This window comes from Hylobates moloch, unplaced genomic scaffold (genome assembly GCF_009828535.3).
Source record: "Hylobates moloch isolate HMO894 unplaced genomic scaffold, HMol_V3 SCAFFOLD_9, whole genome shotgun sequence".
NCBI lineage: Eukaryota > Metazoa > Chordata > Mammalia > Primates > Hylobatidae > Hylobates > Hylobates moloch.
In genome coordinates, this window is record NW_026652284.1 from 83,859,292 (window position 1) to 83,879,874 (window position 20,583).

A 20,583-nucleotide genomic window follows, 5' to 3' on the forward strand; every position below is an offset into this window, starting at 1 on the left:
ATCTTCCAAGACATCTCAATGATTAATGTTTTTAAGTCTTGTCTTTCAAGATTGTAAACTTTGTGAGGGCAAGAATCAAAATTTACCCTTTTTTTGAGTTTGTGTTTTGCAGCATTCTTAACACTTGCACATAATAAGTACTTAATAAATTGTTTATTTAAATTGTAGTAATGTTAATGAGGTAGCTTATCAATTTTGTGGGACAATGAAGAATCAGTTCGAAAGAAAAACATAATTTATTAAAAGTTGAATTTCCAGTGGGTTTTTGTGTAATTGTGAAAAAATGTCTGAGGAAAGCAAACCCACTAAATCAATAGAAAAGCATTCAGTAAATACTGAGTTTCTAATATGTACATATCATAGCCTTTCAGATAAGCTTTTTGTAACACAAATTAGAAATTATGTGTTTCTTGATGTGTATATTTTCATTCATAGTTTAGATTTTCTGTTAAAGGGTTAATTTGCCCTCCAAATAAAGGAAGGCAATAAGTAAAAATTTTCCTGATAGATTAGGGTAACAATTAGTATATATTTAGCACATATATAGTGAGCAGTTCTCTATTTTTTAAAATAATTCAATTTTAAAAGTATTTTCCAAAGTTAATTTATAAAATTTTGAAATAAAATTTCTTTTTTTTCTTTCTTTCTTTCTTTCTTTTTTTTTTTTTCTTTCTTTCTTTCTTTCTTTTTTTTTTTTTTGAGATAGGGTCTTTCTTGCTTTGAGGCCCAGGCTGGAGTGAGGTGGCACAATAATGGCTCACTGCAGCCACGACCTCCTGGGCTGAAGCGATTCTCTCACCTCAGCCTCTGGAGTAACTGGGACCACAGGCAGGTGTCACGACACTCGACTAACTTATTTCTTGTTCTGGTAGAGATGAGGTCTCCCTATGTTGCCCAGGCTGGTCTTGAACTCCTGGGCTCAAGTGATCCTCCCTCCTTGGCCTCTCAAAGTGTTGGGATTACAGATATGAGCCACCCGCAGCCCCCCAATTTCTTAGCTACCTATTTCCCCCACCCAGAGCCAACTACTGTTACTAGTATATTTTATTGTATACTCTTCTAGAGACAGTCTATGCATAAGAATAAATACATGTGTATACATAATATTGTGTGTGTCTGTATATGTGTGTGCTCATACATGTATGTATGGATGCATGTAAACGTAAAAACACAGATGTGTCCTGCAGTTTGCTTTATAGGAGGTCAGTTCCACATCTGTGACTGTATAGCTGCCTCATTAACCTTAATGGATATAGGATATATACTATCCCTTTTAATGAATATTCTGTAATTTCTTTAACTAGTAACATATTTGTGGGTATTTAAGTTTCTTTTAAGTATTTTGTCATTAGAAATTTTTAGTATTTATCACAGTATTATCTGTGTAAATATATTATCTCATACATTTCCTACATGCATGAATGTATATTTGAGACAGATTCCTAGAAACAAAGTTGTTGGGTCAAAGGGTTAGTGTACTTTAAATTTAATAAATATTGTGAAATTTACTTTTGTAGAGGAAGTGTGTATAAGTGATGTGTACTAAGGGGACTTTCCCGCATCCTTGCCAACTCAGTGTGTGGCAATCTTTACCAATGTTTCAATGAAAAAGATGCCACTGTAGACTTATTTGCAACTTTCTTGTCAGAGAGATTGAGAGCCTTTTTAAAAAAATTTGGTTAGAGCCATTTGTATTCCCTTTTCTATTAGTAATTTTTAGTGATTTGTAGAGGCTGTCTTACATGTTATTGTTTTAGGACCTTGTTTATGCCTTTTTTACTGGTCAGGATTTAAAAAAATTGAATTTATTGTAGTTTTGTTCTATGGATTTTGAGTTTGTGATCTTCTTAGAATGATCTTCCCTATTCTAGTATTTTTAAAAACTACCAATTGAATCATGAATACTTTTAAATAAAAATTGCTTATGTAAACCACTGTTGCCATTGCCAAAAAAATGAAAAACTATAGTTTTTAAGGATTCAAAATGCATTCTAAAAAATTGATTGACATTTTATACGAAAACAAGCAAACAAAAAATTGACTTACATTTTATGAAAGAGTATCCAATAAATTTATATATATTCTATTTTAAAGTAAGGGCAATTAAATAATATCTTCCTCTTGACAATAGATTTTGATAAAGAACTAATTATATTGTGCGATGAAGGAAGAGATAGTGGAAGCAAGTGTGATGGACCAGATGAATTTTGACTTGACACCTTACTTTACTAATTAATAATGGTAACTTTTGCTTATATTATTGAACTCTGAGTTTCCTCATCTATACTGTTTGAGTAATAACACCTATTTTGAAGGATTGTGATTGTTATAGACTAAGTATCCTGGTATAACTAAGTTGTGCAATAAATAATCATTATTGTTAACTGATATAGATAGCACTCTTTAAACCTTATCATAGGATTGCTGGGTGAAATTTTCTTATTTTCTAAAAATTGAGAGATTATTTTCCTTGTCTATTATGAAGTCAACATATGCCAGGAGGGCTTTTAAGTGACTTCATTATTTGTTTAGAAGACTAGGGATGGGGAGAGGGTGGGTGACAACTTGAAAATAGTTTCCTCAGCAAATACCATTCTTAAGGAGCCTGATAACTAAGACATGGCAGTGAAAATAACACTGACATCAAGTTATTGGTAATCGGCAAGATGCTGATAGTCAAAGGTGAATTGAGGGGACTTACTTGTGGAAACTACTTTGTAATTGACTTTAGATTTGCCTCGGTTAAACTTTTTACTCTATTATTTAACTAAAATCTATATTTACTTATTTGTCTTATTCACATTGTATCTAAGAACCCAGAGAACCGTATTAGGTTAAGCTAATTCTGAAGTATGCTTATTGAGCTTAGAATGCTCATCTTCACATCGCCCCTCAAATACACTTAAGCTTTGTATGATTGCTGGTTTCTCATCCTTCTGGCTTAGCTTCAAATTTGGATCTTTAGAGAGCTCTTTTCTGACCACTCTTTCTTACGTCTCCGTTATTCTTTATAACAGTAACTTTTATATTTCCCCAATTATGCTTATCAAAATTTACAATGATTTATTTACTTGTTTATGGTCTGTCCACCCTGCTGGATTATCAACTCGAAGAGAGCACACACCATGTCTATTTTGTTCAATAATGTAGCTTCAACTTCTAATTTAATACAATGCCTTACACATAGTAGTACTCAAAAATATTAATCGGGTGAATGAACGCACATTGGGAATGAAATACTATGTTCATCTAGGTGGTACCGGCTTTCAAGGTGAACTCCAATAATCTTAAAAAAAGATTTGCTTGTGTAGTAGTGTCTTTATTTTTGAAATCAAATGTAATTTTTAAACATATGCCCAATTTTGCTTATTTTACATGGAAAGAAACTTACAGTGTTTGTGTATGATTGCAGTTTATCTTCCTTTTGGACTAAGATCATATCTTTTTTGACTAGAAACCAGAAGAACATTGTGATAGATATCATTTTTAAATTTAAGGAATGTTAAGAATTAGGGAAAATTTGGCTGTGAAAGTGATTAAGAGAATTAATACATTTCCATTGTGTTTAGCACAGCCGAGTGATAAAGAGTACACAGAAGACTTTGGATAGAAATAGTTCATGCCCTCCAGGGACAGACAGTCTAAGGCCAACCATAATCATATGAACACATAAAAATGTAAAGTGTCATGAAAAAATACTGTAAAGGTGTTTTTAGTACATTATAACCATGGTAAAAAATATGTCAGACTAATCTTACTAGTAGTTTATTGCCTCTGTGGTATTGTTTGATTATATTGTGTTATATTACACAGTGTCACATAGTTTGTCCTGTTAAAATATCTGAAAGTTTTACTGCTAGATATTAAAAACTTTTGTATTCTCTAGTCACCTAATGAAATACAGGTATCTCTGGGAGTTGAAATAATTTTAATCATTATCAGGTAATTCTTAAGGAGCTCATCGTAAGAAACATGATAAACCACATGAAAATTTTACATGGTAAGTGCCAGGAGACTACTGTGCACTACAGTGTATCATGGATATATTTTACAAGAGGAGCACCTGATGCAGTCCTGGGAAGATGCCATCTAGGCTGAATCTCAAATGATGAGTAGATGTTAGCTGGGCAGATTGTTCTCTAAGCAAAAATCTTAAAACTCCCAATTCCTCTTCGCCCCTAAAACCTTTCACTTGTTAAAAAAAAAAAAAAAAAGAAGAAGACTGAGGACATGGCCAAGAAGTTTGCTTGAAGTGGTTCAGAAGAGCACAGATTTAAATGGTGATGTGTCAATAGAGGAGACTGGGGAGATGGCAAGGTTCAGAGCCTAAAAAGCCTTCTATGCTATTCTTTGGATTTGGCAATAGGGAGTCATGGAGGGATTTTAAGCAGTGACACAATATAATTAGACTTCTGTTGGAACAAAAACCACTCTCATTTAATAGATTGGTTAGAAGGTTTAATACTAGAGATAAAGGCACTATTTAGGAGATTCTTACAGTAATCCAGGTAATAAATGATGAAGATATGAAATAAGGCAGTAGAGGTGGAGGTGGAGAGTCAAGACAGATTTTTGAAAAATTTAGGAGCCAAAATTGCCAGGATTTGACAGCTGTGTGTTAAGGGTCAGGTAAACTCTTATGATGCCAGACTTGCTTAACTGACTACTGTACATAACATATATCTGTCTGTATCTGCTTATCTCACTTATAGTTAGCTCTGTGAAGTCATCTGGTCCTAGGACCAGTGTTCTCTTGAGGGAGCAGTTGTGAAGTGACTTATTTTATTGTTTTAGTTATTCTAGAGAGTTTGCAACATTAATATGAGTAATACAAGTGACTATAACTTGGGATAATGGGATGGTAGTAAAAAGGGCCAAAAGGGATAAAGAAGAAAGGACAAAGAACAAAGGGGAGAAAGTAAGATTAGGGCTCTTGGAATCCATTCATAATTAGAAGGAACCCTTCTTAGTATCTTAGCTTATAAAATTTTTTCTACTGGGTATATTCATACCATGTAATCTTTTCAGAACTTAAAGACTATCATCCTTTTATTGAATATTTCCTACTCCCATTGATAACTTAGTCTCAATGAATTTCTCACCCTCTGGTTTTATTTCATTCTTCGTGTATTTTAAACTATCACACAATCTTTGTTTTATATGTTAGGCTTAGCAAGGACAAATTTCCTTCCCTGTGTATATTTCTGTATCACCTCTAAGGGAATTTTTGAAATGTGAATGTATTTTAGGAAAATATAGAGGGGAGATTAGTTATGGAAATGACATTCTGAAGTTGGTGAAGATTCTGTGCATCTTTATATTAGCTTACTGAATTATTGCAGAATTTCAGAAAATGCTTTTATTATAAAAGGGAGATAAAGTTTATTGGGTTTTGTGATGGGAAGCTCCAGAAATAGGAATTGAGGTAGGGTTATGGAAAGGGGAAAGTTAAGAAAAGGTTTACACAGGAGTAATATATTATTTTACCTACTTTCTTTCTAATACGGGTAAACTACAAAATTGAAGACAACTAGATAGTATAAATTAATTGGTCAAGAACAACTTTAATACAGTTTATATATTATGAACATATATCTATATTATATATACCTGTCAAAACTCTTACTTTTCATACAATACAGTTCTAGCTAAATACTTTTTAAAGCATTTGGAATTAACAACTTTTGTATGGTTATATGGTTATAAACATTTGGTATTTTTATATAATACAAATAATTTGATAGGTTCTGCTAAACAGAGGAACTGGATAAATGCTCCTTTAAGGCACAGGAGGAATGCCCTTTAGCATTTTTTTCTTCCAATCAAGCTTATGTTCAGCTCGAAGAAAAAAATAGTTTGGTAGTTTCTTGCATCCTGTAACTAGGCTTCTGGGAGGCTAAAACTAGGGGAAAAGGATACACTAAACAATATAACTAGGTAGTAGAATAACCACAATGGTGTTTGGTGCTTTGGTATTGTTCAGTTGACAGATGGAGGTGGTGCTCACATTCATCTTGTTTTGTTGGCATATGTGGTATCTATTATCATTTTTATAATAGTTTGCTTCCCAGGCATATAGATGAAAATCTGTTTTATCACACGTAATTCCTTTTAACTAAAAGCTGTCTTCAATCTGAAAGAATTAATTAATACTTTTATTAGCACACTTATTTTTCTCACTGGGCCAAAATCTAGGTGTAGGCAGGGCTGCATTTCTTTCTGGAAACTATAGGAGGATTGTTTCCTTGCTCATTTGGGTTGTTGAAAGAATTACGTTCTTTAAGTTATAGGACTGAGATTCTTGTTGGCTATTCGGCTGAGGGCTGTTCTTACCTCCTAGAGGCCTCTTTCTGGTACTTGCACATAGCTTGCTATATGTCTGAACAAGCAGTGGGGTATTTTGAATCTTTATTGCGATGCTGTCTCTCTGACCTTTCTTCTGTCATTGCATCTCTCTCTGCCCACAACTAGGAAAGATTTTTTCTCTTTTAAGAACTCATGTGATTAGCTTGAATTCACCCAGATATTCCAGAATAGCCTTCTTATTTTAATCATATCTGTAGAGTTCTTTTTGCCACATAAGAAAACATATTTATGTGTTCCCGCGATTAGGACAGAACATCTTTGGGGGGCCATTTATTCTCCTTATGACATTCCTCTGAAGAGTGCCAGTAGCTATCAATTTGGATATATATTTTTTATAAAGTAGATACTTAATTACTCTTATTTTTTTAAATGTATTTTGTATTCAGAGATACAAATTCCAGAATATCTCTGAAATAATATTTTACTATATATGTTTTACTATAGCTTATAATACTATATTGCCTTCAAATTACCGCCAATGTGCATTCCACTTTTTATTTACTTAACAGTTTCCTCCAGAGTTAAAATGTTGGTTTAACTGGGTTTGAGGTGGAGGGACTGGGGGCAAGAAGTGTGAATTGTTCTGTGCCCTGTACATAAAGATTAAGTACTATTCCTAAGCAGTAGGCATGTTAGTTAATAATTGTATTTATTTTTATAGGGAGAGGAGTAAATAATTTTACCATATGACTAACATAGTGAAGAGTCATTGAAATATTTTCATATGCAGTATTTTCATTATCCAATGGTCATGTTAAAAGACTCAGCATAACTTTATATTCCAGTATGAATAAGTAAATATTTGAATTTAATCTTTCCACAAGAAGTAGTTTCTTTTGGCATGTTGGGTTGAATAGCCATACTCTACATACGGGTGCCTTCATATATTACTTTTTTGTAATTTTTTACCCTAGAGTCTGGTTTAATGAAAAGATGCACAGTAGTGTATGTTAAGATTAAACTTCATGACAGGGTTTAGGATATAATCAGTTGTTTAACTTAGGCATGTAAAGATTAAAAGTAGCTATGAAATAAAGTAGAAAAAGAAAGTAATCCAAGATTTTTCTTTAAAACTACTAATATAAATTTATGTTGCAGTTGACAATATGTTAGGATAGACTAGATATCAGAGTCCAGTCATGATAGAAACTATAATAGTAATTTGAACAGGGACATTTTGATATAAAGTATTACTGCTTATAGCAAGGAGCAGCCCTCTTCTAGGGGTGAGATAGAGTACCTACGACAGAAACAAATTTCAGAGAAGCCCTTGCTGTGTGTCTGAGGCTGAGAGTCAGCCCTCATTGGAGGATGTGATTGTGGCCCACTGAGCTGTCTCAGGCTGTGGCAGGCAAGCAGGACATCATCTGTGGGAATGTTGGTGGGACTTAATGAGAAGCTGGCTGAGGTGCTTAGGAAACTCATTGGGAAGCCTCCTCTTGGGGTGCCAGTGAGACTTCTTGAGAAACTGTCTGCTGGGGTGCCACTGAAACTTGCTAGAAGGTTGACTAACACTGGGTGTCTATAAGCTACTGGCAACCATGCACTGTAGCAAAAACAACACAACACCCACAACCTTAAAGTCCTTTCTTCCTTTAATGTCACTATGGCTCCCTCTAGTGACAAAGTTTAACATTTTGCCAACTGCAAAGGAGAAATGGTGACAAGAGTCCAGATTCACTATCACAAAGCAGGTCAAAAAAGCGTGGATTTGGAGCTGAGATGCAGTAAATTTCTAGTAGGCTATGTTATCCCCAATATTCATACCTTAAAACAACAAAGGTTTATTTCTTCTTGAAGTTATATGTTTTCTCTGGATCCCTTTGGGTCTTTACTGCATGTCATCCTCATCCTGGGACACAGGTTAGTGGAGAAAATGCTTTCTGGAACATTCTGAGCAGCTGAAAAGGGAGACTGCAGTGAATCCTAAGTTGTCTCTTAAAATTTCCTCTCAGAAGTATGCATAAAACTTCTGCTTGCATTTTGATGGCCAAAGCAAGTTTCATGATCATGCCTACCTAACTCAGGGTAGAGAAGGACAATCCTATCACATATAGAGGGAGAACCAGGAGTATTTGTTGAAAAATATAACTATCACAGGATTGATAGAATTGGCATTAGAAAACTGGGCAATCCTTAGGATAATTGTAGTTCCCCCTTTACAATTTTGTCTTATTTGCTTTCTACTTTTTAAAAAATAAATTTTAGTGAAAAATAGTATCAACATAAAAATTGGTGATGCTTTTTACTTCTGAGTCAGTGAACTCAAACTAGACAATGAGCTTAGTCATTTGTGTAACATAGTGAAGCTGATAAACTAAATCAGCAGGAATTTTTTTTGAAGGTTAGGTACAAATAAACTTTTATTTTTAAATTTTGCATTTTGAAAATGTTGTGTTAACTAATTCTTATATAGAAAGTGGCAGGGCTGGAGCCTGCTGCCCAGGTCATGTCATTCCTGGATGTATGCACAGTCCTTGGACTGAATTTCCAAGGATGTACCCAGAATGTATGGGCTTGGAGGCTGCCTGCAGTCAGCAAGTGCTCTGGGAGAGCTGGGCCAGGGAATTACAGGTACATGTAATATGAAATGCCTCTATATGCCTCTATGGGATTTTTTTTCCCATTTATGGTTAGTCTTGGATAGGGGATAGAAAACGAGATTTAGATATTTGGATAATAGTCTCGGCTCCATCATTTATAAGCTGTGCTATCTTCAAGAAGTCAGTTAACTTCCTGCATTCTATAAAATGAAGATTGAAAACACAAGTCCACAATTCTGTAACTGAAACTTGTGGTGGCAGATGTGTTTTGGAATTCAAGTATTTTAGACTTTAAAAATGTAAAGGTGTATATACTATAAGATATATAACTCTTAGCAGGGTCAAGACAGTAGCCCCTAATCAAACATTGATATTTCTCTCGTGAAACATATGAATATTTACAAAAGGGTTAAATAAAGACTATATATAATCAGGCCAGGAATTTTGGCCCAGACTTACAAAAATAATTTTTGTTTTCAGAGCTTTTTGGATTTGGGAATTGTGGTTAAGGAAGTATGGGTGTGTGGTATCTTTATCATAGGAGTAAAGTGATACTATATAAATGAAAGTGCCTGTGAACTATAAATTGCTGTAATATGTTAATTATTGTAATCATAGTGGCCGTTGATGTGATCATTATCACCAGCTATTTAAAATAATATTTAAAGGAAAAATTGAAAATTAGATTTTGCTACTTGTAGGATTTTACACAGATCAATATTGGGGTCTTTATTGATCCCAGGTCATTTGAATTTTGATTTAAAACAATTTAAATTTTACTCTTTCCAGAAAGAGCTTTACACATAAAATATCTGATTATATAACTCTTTTGTTTAACGTATCAGTGTTTCCCTATTGCCAGCTACATGCAGCCTTTAACTGGATTCCCTTTCTGAACCATGGAACACACAAAATAGTAAGTAATTCTTTTCTTCTACCAGGGATGGATACATAAATAGTACCATTCTAGAGGCATAATAAATAAATTAATGTGTTACATATAGTGGATGACTTAGAACATTAGAACTTACCTCTCTTCCAGATCTCTAGCTGACAAAGGCTAGAAAAAGTGTAAAATTCTTAGCATGTCAAACTAGGTCCTTCATGATTTGTCCTCTTCATTTACCATCTTTTAGACTTTTCTTCTCCCTTTCCACTGTATATTTTGGCTGAATAGTTAATTTACTTTAACTTAATGCTTCCTAACCTTTTTCACGTGATTCCACACATAGAAAACAATAATGGAGGTGTATGTCATGTTGAGATAAACTGAGAAAGATTGGGGGCATCTACATGAAAGTTGGTAAAAAAATTAATCACATCTTAAGTTACAAAATTCTAAGCAAAACAAAATGCAAGGTATTATGGAAGATAGCAAATGTTGAGCTATGAAAACTTTAAATTTTTTTCAATATCTAAAATGAGACACTTAGCCAACTTCTATGGGCATATCTTTTTAATGTCAGGTTTGTTTATTTGTTTTTGGACAGAAACACATTATTCCAAGGTTGTTTAATGATGATCTTTTCAAATTCCTGTTGGTCACCATTGACAAGAAACTCTTAAAGTAGTTGGTAGAAAATTGCAGAGAAGAACTTCATTTTCTGGCGTGTGCCTGTAATCCCAGCTACTTGGAAGGCTGAGGCAGGATAATTGCTTGAACCCGGGAGGTGGAGGTTGCAGTGAGCTGAGATGGCGCCACTGCACTTCAGCCTGGGCAACAGAGCAAGACTCTGTCTCAAAAAAAAAAAAAACAAAAAACCCAAAAAAAACCACACACAAAACAGAAAACTTCATTTTTTTCTGATTGATGGAAACTGCTTTTATGCTATTAGAATTTTGAAAATTCGTCCTCTTTAAATTTTACTTCAAAGCTAGTAATATCCTTTAACTTATGTCCTTTTCTTTCAGTGACAATTATAATGCTGAAATTTCCTCTGATAATGAGAATGGTATTCTAATCCATTTGAACTTTAAAAACAATATCAAATATTTAAAAATAATGTTGGTATTCCACAAGCATATATAATGCTCTGCTCATCTTAATAATTTTTCTTTAGGACTCATATTGTGACATTTGACTATCACTTTAACCTCACTATTCTGAAGCTAAACTGTTGCTTTGAATCTATAAACTTTGTCATATTCATTAATGTACTTTCACCCAGTTTACGAAAATTTTTTATTAAGTTCGTTCAGGTGCTCTAAACTCAGTTAAGCCATTTTTTGAAGTCAATAACTACATTTTAACAGATCTATACAGTGAGAATCACTTATAATTTCAATGATATTTTTAACCCATAAACTTCAGAATGCAAGCTTTTCCTTTCATAGACAACAAACTTAGGTATGGAACAACAGAGAACAATATTCTGATCTCGTTTCTTTGTGTAAAGCCAACAGTAATTGGGATTGAAGCAGCTTGGAATTGATTAGATTTTTCATTTTGATAACATTTAATGTGGAATTCATATCTAAAGGCAAAATTTTATATTCAAGAGCTCTGGAAATAAAATACTACTTGAATTTCAGATTTTTTGGAATGAACTCTGATTATAGAACTTTTCTACTTGTCATTGCAAATTTATACAATATTTCTATAATATTTTATAAATATTAATATTTCAAAATCTTAATTTACCAATTTGAATATATTTTGTTTTTGGTACATCTTTGCAGGACAAATATCTTTTTAGTTATTCCTCTTTAGTGGCTATAGTGTCAGTTATTAACTTAATACTGTTTACTGACTATAGATTCATTAATCCGCAGTGAAAACTTTAGTTAGTAATTTTGATTAATGTTGTCTCTATATCCTCTCATGTGCCATCTATACATTTACTAATATCATTGAAAGTGACACATGTTCTTTGTCTTTTTTTCTTTTTGGTTCATCGATTTCAAGTATAGTGTTGGCAGTTGGCAGTTGCCAGTTTCTATGTAGACTTCTAAATGAGAGGTTCTAGATTATGCTTTGTTTTTTTAAACTTGCAGACATTTAAAAAAGTTAAAATCTTGCTTTGTGGCAAGGTGCAGGCATTGTTTATTGGCCCCATAGCTTTATGTGGTAACTTCTTTCTACAAATAGTACATTTAGTTTGAGAAAGAGAAGAATTATAGGAGTACAGGAACCAAAATTTGAGAAATGTATTATATTGCTGAAATAATGATTTACTTCAATAACTAAAATTTCAAAAATTTCATACTTGTACTAATATTTATATTTTCAAAAAAGTCTGCAGTCCCTTTACTGAACTAATTTAATTAAATTATGTTACATTATTTTTTATTTCTAAAATTAAAACAATTCATTATGAAATTCTGTCACGAATGACTCTCTTGGTAATTGTTAACATTAAAAGCCAATAAGAAAGAAATAAAGAGGGCCGGAATGAAAGATGGAAGAAAAGAAGGAAATACAAACAATAAAAGGATTGACAAAATAATTTATATCCTATGTGGGACATCTAATACTAGATGTTGCTATTGATGCAATATAGTATTCCTACATACTTTATGTGCTGGAAAAATGTAGAAACAAGGGAAAATTAAAAATAAATGTGTTACATGTGTATATAAGACAAAGAACTTCAGTAATAATAACCCAGTTGGGACAAAAGTAATAATTGGACTACCTGAGATCATCCAATGGGAAGGTCAGGGGAGAGGTACTACATGGCACTGCTTCTACAAAGCCATATGCACTCTACTCTCTAAAAGAATTTAAAAAATGGATATCCCCTTATACACGTTTAAGTCTGCATCTAAAAATTTCCAGCAATACAGTATAGGGAATCAAAGATAATGATTGTTTTTAAGCATTTATTTGTTCTTCCTTTAAACAAATACATTTTGAGCATCTGTTCTATACCAGCCACTGTACTAATTTAGGAAACAGAGAGGAATAGGACAGAGTCTATGCCCTTGAGGTGCTTATAATTTAGTGGGAAAGAGTCATGTAAATAAATAATCGAAATGCATGATAAGTGCCTTAAAGTAGTTATATACCAAGTGTTGAACAGAGGAAGGGGCTAATATATGAACATGGAGGATTTAAGGAAGTCTTTATAACCAAAGATCACATTCAAACTGGCCTTGCAGGAAAAAGTATGTGGAGAAGGAGAAGGGCATTTTAGACATATGCAAAGCATGGACTGTGAAAAGCATAGTGCATGGTGTCTTTGGGGAATAGCCAGTATTCCTATACTGCTAGGTGCATGGAAGATGGAAAGACGGGATGGAGTGGTGGAAGGTGAAGCTAGTTGGTGAGAGTCGGTTACAAAGGGCATCATATGCAGGACTGATATTCAATTGACATGTACCAGTACAGAGACACTAATTTTTAAAAACTGAATCACTTTGATGTAGACTACTAAATATTATTGAGAGAATAAATTATCTAATGATGTTGTCTAGTGTAGTCTTATAGAATTATGGAACCTAGTAACCTTGCTGGTATGTATTAACATGGTCCTTGGAAGGCATGTACTGCCTGGAGTGTCAGTGCCTGCCTGATACCCCTGTGCCCTGTTGTTGGTGGAGGCAATGGAAGGCTGCAGTGCAAGTGGTTTTCGTGGTAACTGCATTTTGCGGGGAGTGTCCTGAAGCACAGTGCTTTCAGTCTCTGTGGAAAACACTAACAGCTAGATCAGGGGTATCCAATCTTTTGGCTTCCCTGGGCCACATTGGAAGAAGAAGAATTGTCTTGGGCCACACATGAAATACACTAATACGATAGCTGATGAGCTAAAAAAAAATTTGCAAAAAAATCTCATGATATTTTAAGGTTTACAAATTTGTGTTGGGCCACATTCAAAGCTGCCCTTGGCCTGCAGGTTGGACAGGCTCAATCTAGATGTTTATGTGACTATGACATGCAGGCAGCCTGCCCAGTTGTTTTAAAGTTGTAGCAAAATGGTGGGTATCAGGGACCTAATGACTCTTATTTTAATTATGAATGTGTCAGGAGAAGTCTAATATTGTTCTAAATATCCAACCATGGCTCTGTTAAGAGATTGACACTTTCTAAAATTCAACAAATGATTTGTAAGTTATTAGAATGACTATATAAATAATTCATGCTATAACTCCCATGTGTCCAATCTTTTGGCTTCCCTGGGCCACAATGGAAGAAGAGGAATTGTCTTGGGCCACACATAAAATACACTAACACTAACGATAGCTGATGAACTAAAAAAAAAAAAAACTCATAATGTTTTAAGAAAGCTTATGAATTTGTGTTGAGCCTCATTCAAAGCTGTTCTGGGCCACATGTGGCCTGCGGGCTGCGGGTTGGACAAGCTTGCTGTAACTCTTGTCATATGGAAAGCAGGTATCTATATATCTACATCTATACTTTATTTGGAAAAAAGAAAATATATTTTAATAATTTATATATTGATTTTTATATTAATTTTATATTGCTGTATCAGTTGTTAAATATTTAGAATCACCTATGGTTGTATGTCATGCTAAGAAATTTGGATTTATCTTATTGGCATGTTTGATCTGTAGTGAAAGGTTTTGAAATGAGATAGTGATAGGGCCTGTTATAATATGTTAACAAGTGACTTCTGATGACTTAGTGTAAAAAATTCTCACTAGCATGAGAATTCTTACCAGTGCTCACTAGCATGAGAATTCCTACCAGTGCATTTTCACTGGTACTGCCTTGTATCCTGAGATCTTGTGTCTCTCTTCTGGGTTTGTCCTCTGTATTGCTGCAGAGTATCTTCTTAAAAATGAAATTTAAATAATTAATTTTATGGCTGAAGAATCTTTTTAGGCTTTCTATTACGTTGAATAAAATTCAAACTCCTTTTGCATACACGGTCCTTCACAGCCCCTCTCCAACTTGTTTTTCCAGCTTCATCTTCCACTCCACCTTTTCATGTATCTTTACTTTTGGTTACAATAAAATTTTTACTGTTTCTGGAGCGTTGAAGGAGTAAAGGGGACCCTTTCATAAGGGAGATATGTATGGAATAAACAATTCAGTGAATTTATATATCATATATACTATATATCCTGAAATATTTGAAATTGGGACCAAATCAGTGTTGCTTTCATTTTAAAATCACCTTTGGAAGAAATTCAGACACCATTAAAGACATAAAACTCTCATTACTCATTTTCTTCAACTTCAATAGGAAATCTTATGGAATTGTTTTGGAACACATGCTTCCAATCTGCCACCAGATTTTGCAGCAGGAATTTATATAATCATGCCATAGCTCAAACTGTCTCACAATTTACCATATGTTTCAATATTTCCAATGTTTTCAAACACTCTTCTCTCTTTCCCACCCCTTCCAGTTCACATTTCTCAGCTTTGTCCCAGCTCTTACCCCACAATTCTCATTTATTTCTCTGATTCATGGTTAATCTTTGTTATAGCCTTCCAGTTTGGAGTTCATTCTATACTGGTTCTCCTTCCTGGACTTTTTTTAAGTCACTTAAAACAAGCAGTGCTTAATCCTGAATTTAGAATTCTTGATTTCTGGCTTGGGTTCTGATCTCTCAGATCTCTCAGTACATGTTTTCATGGCTTTACTACTTTTTTTTTTTTTTTAACCTCTGTTTAAATTTACCAGAGCCAGAAACATTACGGTTTAGACTCAGGCTGGCTCCTGTAACAATATAATATTTTCAGGAAAAATTTTCCCCTTAGAAACCCTGTATTCATCTGGTTAGAGCTTAGGAGAATTTCTGCAGTCTAAATCTAATCAATTAAAATGGCTTTTTATAAGTAGCTGGATTTTTATGACTGCAAATATTGCTTTCCTGCTTATTTTCCTTCTAATCCTGTGTTTACTTAGCTAGTTCAAGGAGTCAAGGCAGTACAGTGTATATAAGGAAAGGCTTTGGCATTAGTCAGCTCTGGGTCATATCCTAGTTTCCCAGTTACTAATTTTGTGACCTTGAGCAAGCACTTAATTCTTGGACTCTCTGTCTCTTTATCTATAAATTAAAAACAATGACTATTTCATAGGGTTGTGGTAAGATGCAAATGTAATTTGACGGGCACACAGAAGACATTCAATAAATGTTAAAAGGAAAACAGATACTATGAATTTTAGGCTACTTTTTCTGCTGCCATTCTTGTGCTCTACATCCCCATCTGAAGTTAGATTCATTTGTTTACATGAAGGTCAGTCTTGAGGGTTAGAAGATGAGCCTAGAGTGAGAGGAACTGAGAAGAACACAGGTGAAATTCATCTGAGTATTTGTCCTTGAACATTTTCTTTACTAGCGAGTTTTTGAGATTGTTGATAACAGCAAATTGCTCTCTTGTTTGTTTAAACATTTTTAAAAATAGTGTGCTGAAAATAGTTAAACAGAGTGTCATCTTTGCTCTTTGCTTGCCATTAGTAATCTGACATTTATAATTTTAAAGTATTTTCATAATGATTTCAAAATAGTAATAATTTAAAAATAGTTTTAAAAATTCTGCAAACCAGCTTATTCACATCTAAGCCCTGCTATAGACTTACCATGTAGTTTGACAAGTATATATTTCAAGGCTGTTCATTACTTTTTCAAATTTTATCCAAATAATAGTATTCTTAAGTTTATATTAATTCTCTTCTGACCATTCTAAGTACTGAAATCACCATCTTTCAAATACTTTCATCTGGAGCCCTGATTACCTTATACAAACATAGAAAGTTCAAAGACTATTCATTTTTTTATCTCAATTTTCATTATAAAAATGTAATAATAATGGTTTTTAAAATGAAAAAAAGTGTGTAACCTCACCATCCTATACAACTGTTCATTTTTATATCTTCCTCTCTATTTTTATCTGTATGCATCATATGTTTTACATAGATGCAGTTATGGTATATATACAGTTTTATATTTTGCTTATTTATTATAATTTTTTACTTAATAGGATATCATAAATATTTCTTCCATGAATAGATTTTCTCAGCTATCTACCTCAGCATCTGTCACATGCCAGCCATATTCAATTAAATGGGTTTCTCTCCATTCTAGTTTTCAGTAATTGCAGAAAATTTCATTGCAATTAAAACAAAAATATTCAACATTTTACTATTTATTTTTGCTGTGTGTTTTGCTTTTATTTTTGCTCCGGTGTCATGCCAAATGTGGGACATAACCCTATTTCCTAGATTCTAAAATTTTACTCATACCAGGCAACTGCGTTAGTAGCATTTCTCTGGAGATTCGGGGATAAAGATGATGAGGTTCCCACAGAGTGGATAATTCAAAATTGAAGTAGACTTTCTCATTCTTAAAAAAAAAACACTTTGAGCATTTCTACCCACTTATGTCCATTTTGTTGCCCCTGCTTCTTCCTGCTCTACCTTTCTTCTGTCATTTCTTTCCCACTCTCCAATCTCTATTAGTTCTGTAATATCAGGCTAGTAATGTTTTTTTCTTTCAGTCTATTGTCTGTTGGAGTTTCCTTTCAACTCTGCAGTAGTTTATCAAAGTATTTTCCTAAATGGACAGTTTCTTCCTCAAAGAAAAAATCTTCAATATCATTTGGTAAAGTATTTTTCCTCCATTCTGCTGCATAGTCTTTTCTATAAATTGTTGTTCAATTGAATTTTGTTGGTCTTTAGGGGATTCCTTCAGACTTAGGTTTGCCTAGACCTAACTAATACTAAGATTTCGGTAAGGGTTTTACTGTATCTACTTAAGAGAAAGGTGAAGAGCCATTAGGTTGTCATTGTAATTAGATTTCAGCAATTTTTTTTCTTAAGATCATATGGAGTAGAGTGATACTTTGATTAACAAATTCTTTGAGGATATAGCTCCTTTAAAATAGCCTCGGTAAAATAGAAGAAAAAATTATTGGTCATGTTAAACAGAGTTGTTCTGATTCTTGTGGCTCTAAGACAATGTTACTAATGGCAGTGTAGTTTCTATTTATCTGCCCAAGTTTGATGACAATGAGGCCTGGGCCAAGGTAAAGTAGTGAGCTTGTTGGAACCTATCTTGTGCTCTTTGTCATTTTCCCATTTGATACCTTTCTTTTTACCACTTACAAATGACTTCCTCCTTCGGGTGTCTGATGGTTTCCAACTCTTTATTCTCTCCTCAGTCCCTAGTGCATTAGAAAAAGAGTAATCGATTATTTATATTTTTCCAAATGTGAAATAACCATACAATAACCTTAAAATTTCTGAATGGCTAATAAGTTATAACCTTAAACAGATATTTACTTACCAGTTAAGCCAGTTATTGGTAACTTACTTTTTTGTGGAGACTGAGAGCAGAAATTGAGTGTGATATAGTGTTCTTTTCCTCCTTGAGTTTAGCACAGTGCCTGACACATAGTAGGTGTAAGTAATGAATTAATGAAGGAATTAAAGACACTTTGTTTAAAGAGTTTCAAGAGATTGATAGAAGAAATGAAGGGGTACAATGACAGGGAATTTTAGAATCATAGTAAGAATACTTTAAAAACTGACCTTGAATGTACAATGGAATTTATCATTTTGCTGTGGCCAGGAATGGTGATGGGATGTGTGTGTTTATGTGTGTGTGAATGTGTGTGCGTGTGTGTGTGTGTGCAGTATGAGAGATAGGGAGAGAGAGAAAAATGGGAGAAGCACATGGTGGATTATTTACTCTTTACATAGAGGATGTCTTGAGTCTTCAGTATCCATTCTGTGTTAATGCATTACTTGCCAAACTGTGCAGATTCATCATTTGATTTTGCATTGGGCATCAGTTCACTTGCCACCTATTATTTGCCTAGGAAAGATGTGATTGACTTTGACTGCAGCTATTTGGGTCTTGCCCATGGACTAAAAGTAATTTTGTGTGTGTGTTTGTGTGTGTCTGTGTGTGTGTGGTGAGTTAGGATTGAGTCATTCTGTGACCATTAGTTATTTTTAAAATATCTGTCTTGAATAAGGAAAGTAGATAAGTTGAAAATGGACCAGTAGGTTGGGGCAGGATTAGACAGGGACTTATATGACATGGCAAGGAATTTGGCTTTATTCTAATTATACTGACAATGTAAAGCAGGTAGGTTGAGGGGTATGGTGTGGGGGGACATGATGATAGTCAGTGTTATAGAGTGAGGGCAAAAGAGGTGGCAGATTTCTGGCTCAAATAACAGTTCAATTTGAACAAACGTGAAGTTTGGTTTGTGATCCCAAGTAAATAGATGAAGTCTTATGTCTCCCAAGACCTGTGATTTTTTTTTCAATTTTTCAGGTGAGTTAGGATATCTTGACATTTTATTATTTCTATCTTTTAAGACATTTACTGTGTTTCTCTTTTTGCTTATGGGATAGTGCTGATACATTTGAAATGATGCATTAAGTATAAACTATAGGTATGAGTTATAATTCCTATTTTAATTAAAATTGTTACTTGCCTGTAGTCTTCAAAACTAAGATGATTTTGCTACCCAAAAAATGAATTGTAGTGTTTGTGAAAAATATTTTCTAAGTACTGACAACTGTAATTATAATAAGAATTGGATTATATTTTAATAAAGATTTATAGTTTCAGAGGGACTTTCTGTTTTTGCATTTGAACTGCTGATTGTTTCAACTGAAAATGGTCCAACTTCATTTGCCCCAAGTGTTATTAAAATACATAACGACATAGGTGTCATTGGTATACTTAAGAAATAGGCTAAGAATAAAAAAAAGGAGTTGAAGAGAGAGTATAGAGAATTGGAATGGATGAATGAGAAAGAGGAAGAGTGGACAAGAAACTCAAAAATGACAGGGTTTCTCTTTTTGCTCATGGGATAGTGCTGATACATTTGACATGAAGCATTTGAAATGAGGAGATCCACGCTACCGAAAGTTGTGTGATTAAGAAAACAAAAACCACACTAAATATTTTAAACAAACAAAATTTAATACATAGGGAATCAATTGCCAAAAGTCCTGGTAGGGCTGGAGAAGCAGAAAATGGACAATGAATTCATCAAAAGATCAGTAACTGCAGGAAGACACTACTGCTCCTAGGGCTGGGAGAGAAAAAAAGGAAAATGGTGTTAAACAGCTAATAAGTACTATGATGCTAAGGTTGTTGGAGTACTACTACTACCTTTGAAGCTGCTGCTGCTGCTTTGCAGGATGCCATGAGCCTGCACTTCTATTGATCCAGAAAACCTATAGTCCTGTTGATGATGCTGGACTCACCTCAGAGGATGCTGGAGCCTGCAGTCACCCATTGCTACCCCTGCCAGAACTGCACTGTTGTTGCAGTAGCCAGAATTTGCATTGTAGTTATCTGGTGCTGTTATTGCTGCTAGTCAGAGACCATGGGCAGTCTGCCGAGTTTCCTGGAATACTGATGCTGCTCCTGCAGGAGTTAGAAACAGAAGGAAGAAATAAAATGATCTACCTTCTCCTGTCATCCAGTTTTTACCAGTGCTTCCCAGTGGCAGAACATAATTGGAAACCAGCTTTCAAGGGAGTGTGACAAATGTAATCTTTAGAGAGGACAGTCTGAAATAAGAGCAGGAATGGGCTGAGAGCCAATATAAAGCCAGCACAGGAAGAAGTTACAAAATATTGATTCTTTAATCATAATAAGAAGAAAGAAGCATTTTTGCAAATTTTCTGAATAACATCAAGACTTCATTTTTTTTTGTGGTCAAATGATGAAGTTACAGGGGCTGGTAGAAAAACTTTGAAAGTGAGATAGTTCTTCATTGAGGTGTCAAGGTATT

At 34.0% G+C, this 20,583-nt stretch overlaps 1 protein-coding gene across 40 annotated transcripts in view; it reads left to right on the plus strand.

Annotated features, from left to right (window-relative positions):
• Positions 1-20,583, plus strand: part of RIMS2 (regulating synaptic membrane exocytosis 2) — a 748,462-nt gene that overhangs the window by 4,317 nt on the left and 723,562 nt on the right. The window lies entirely within an intron of this gene.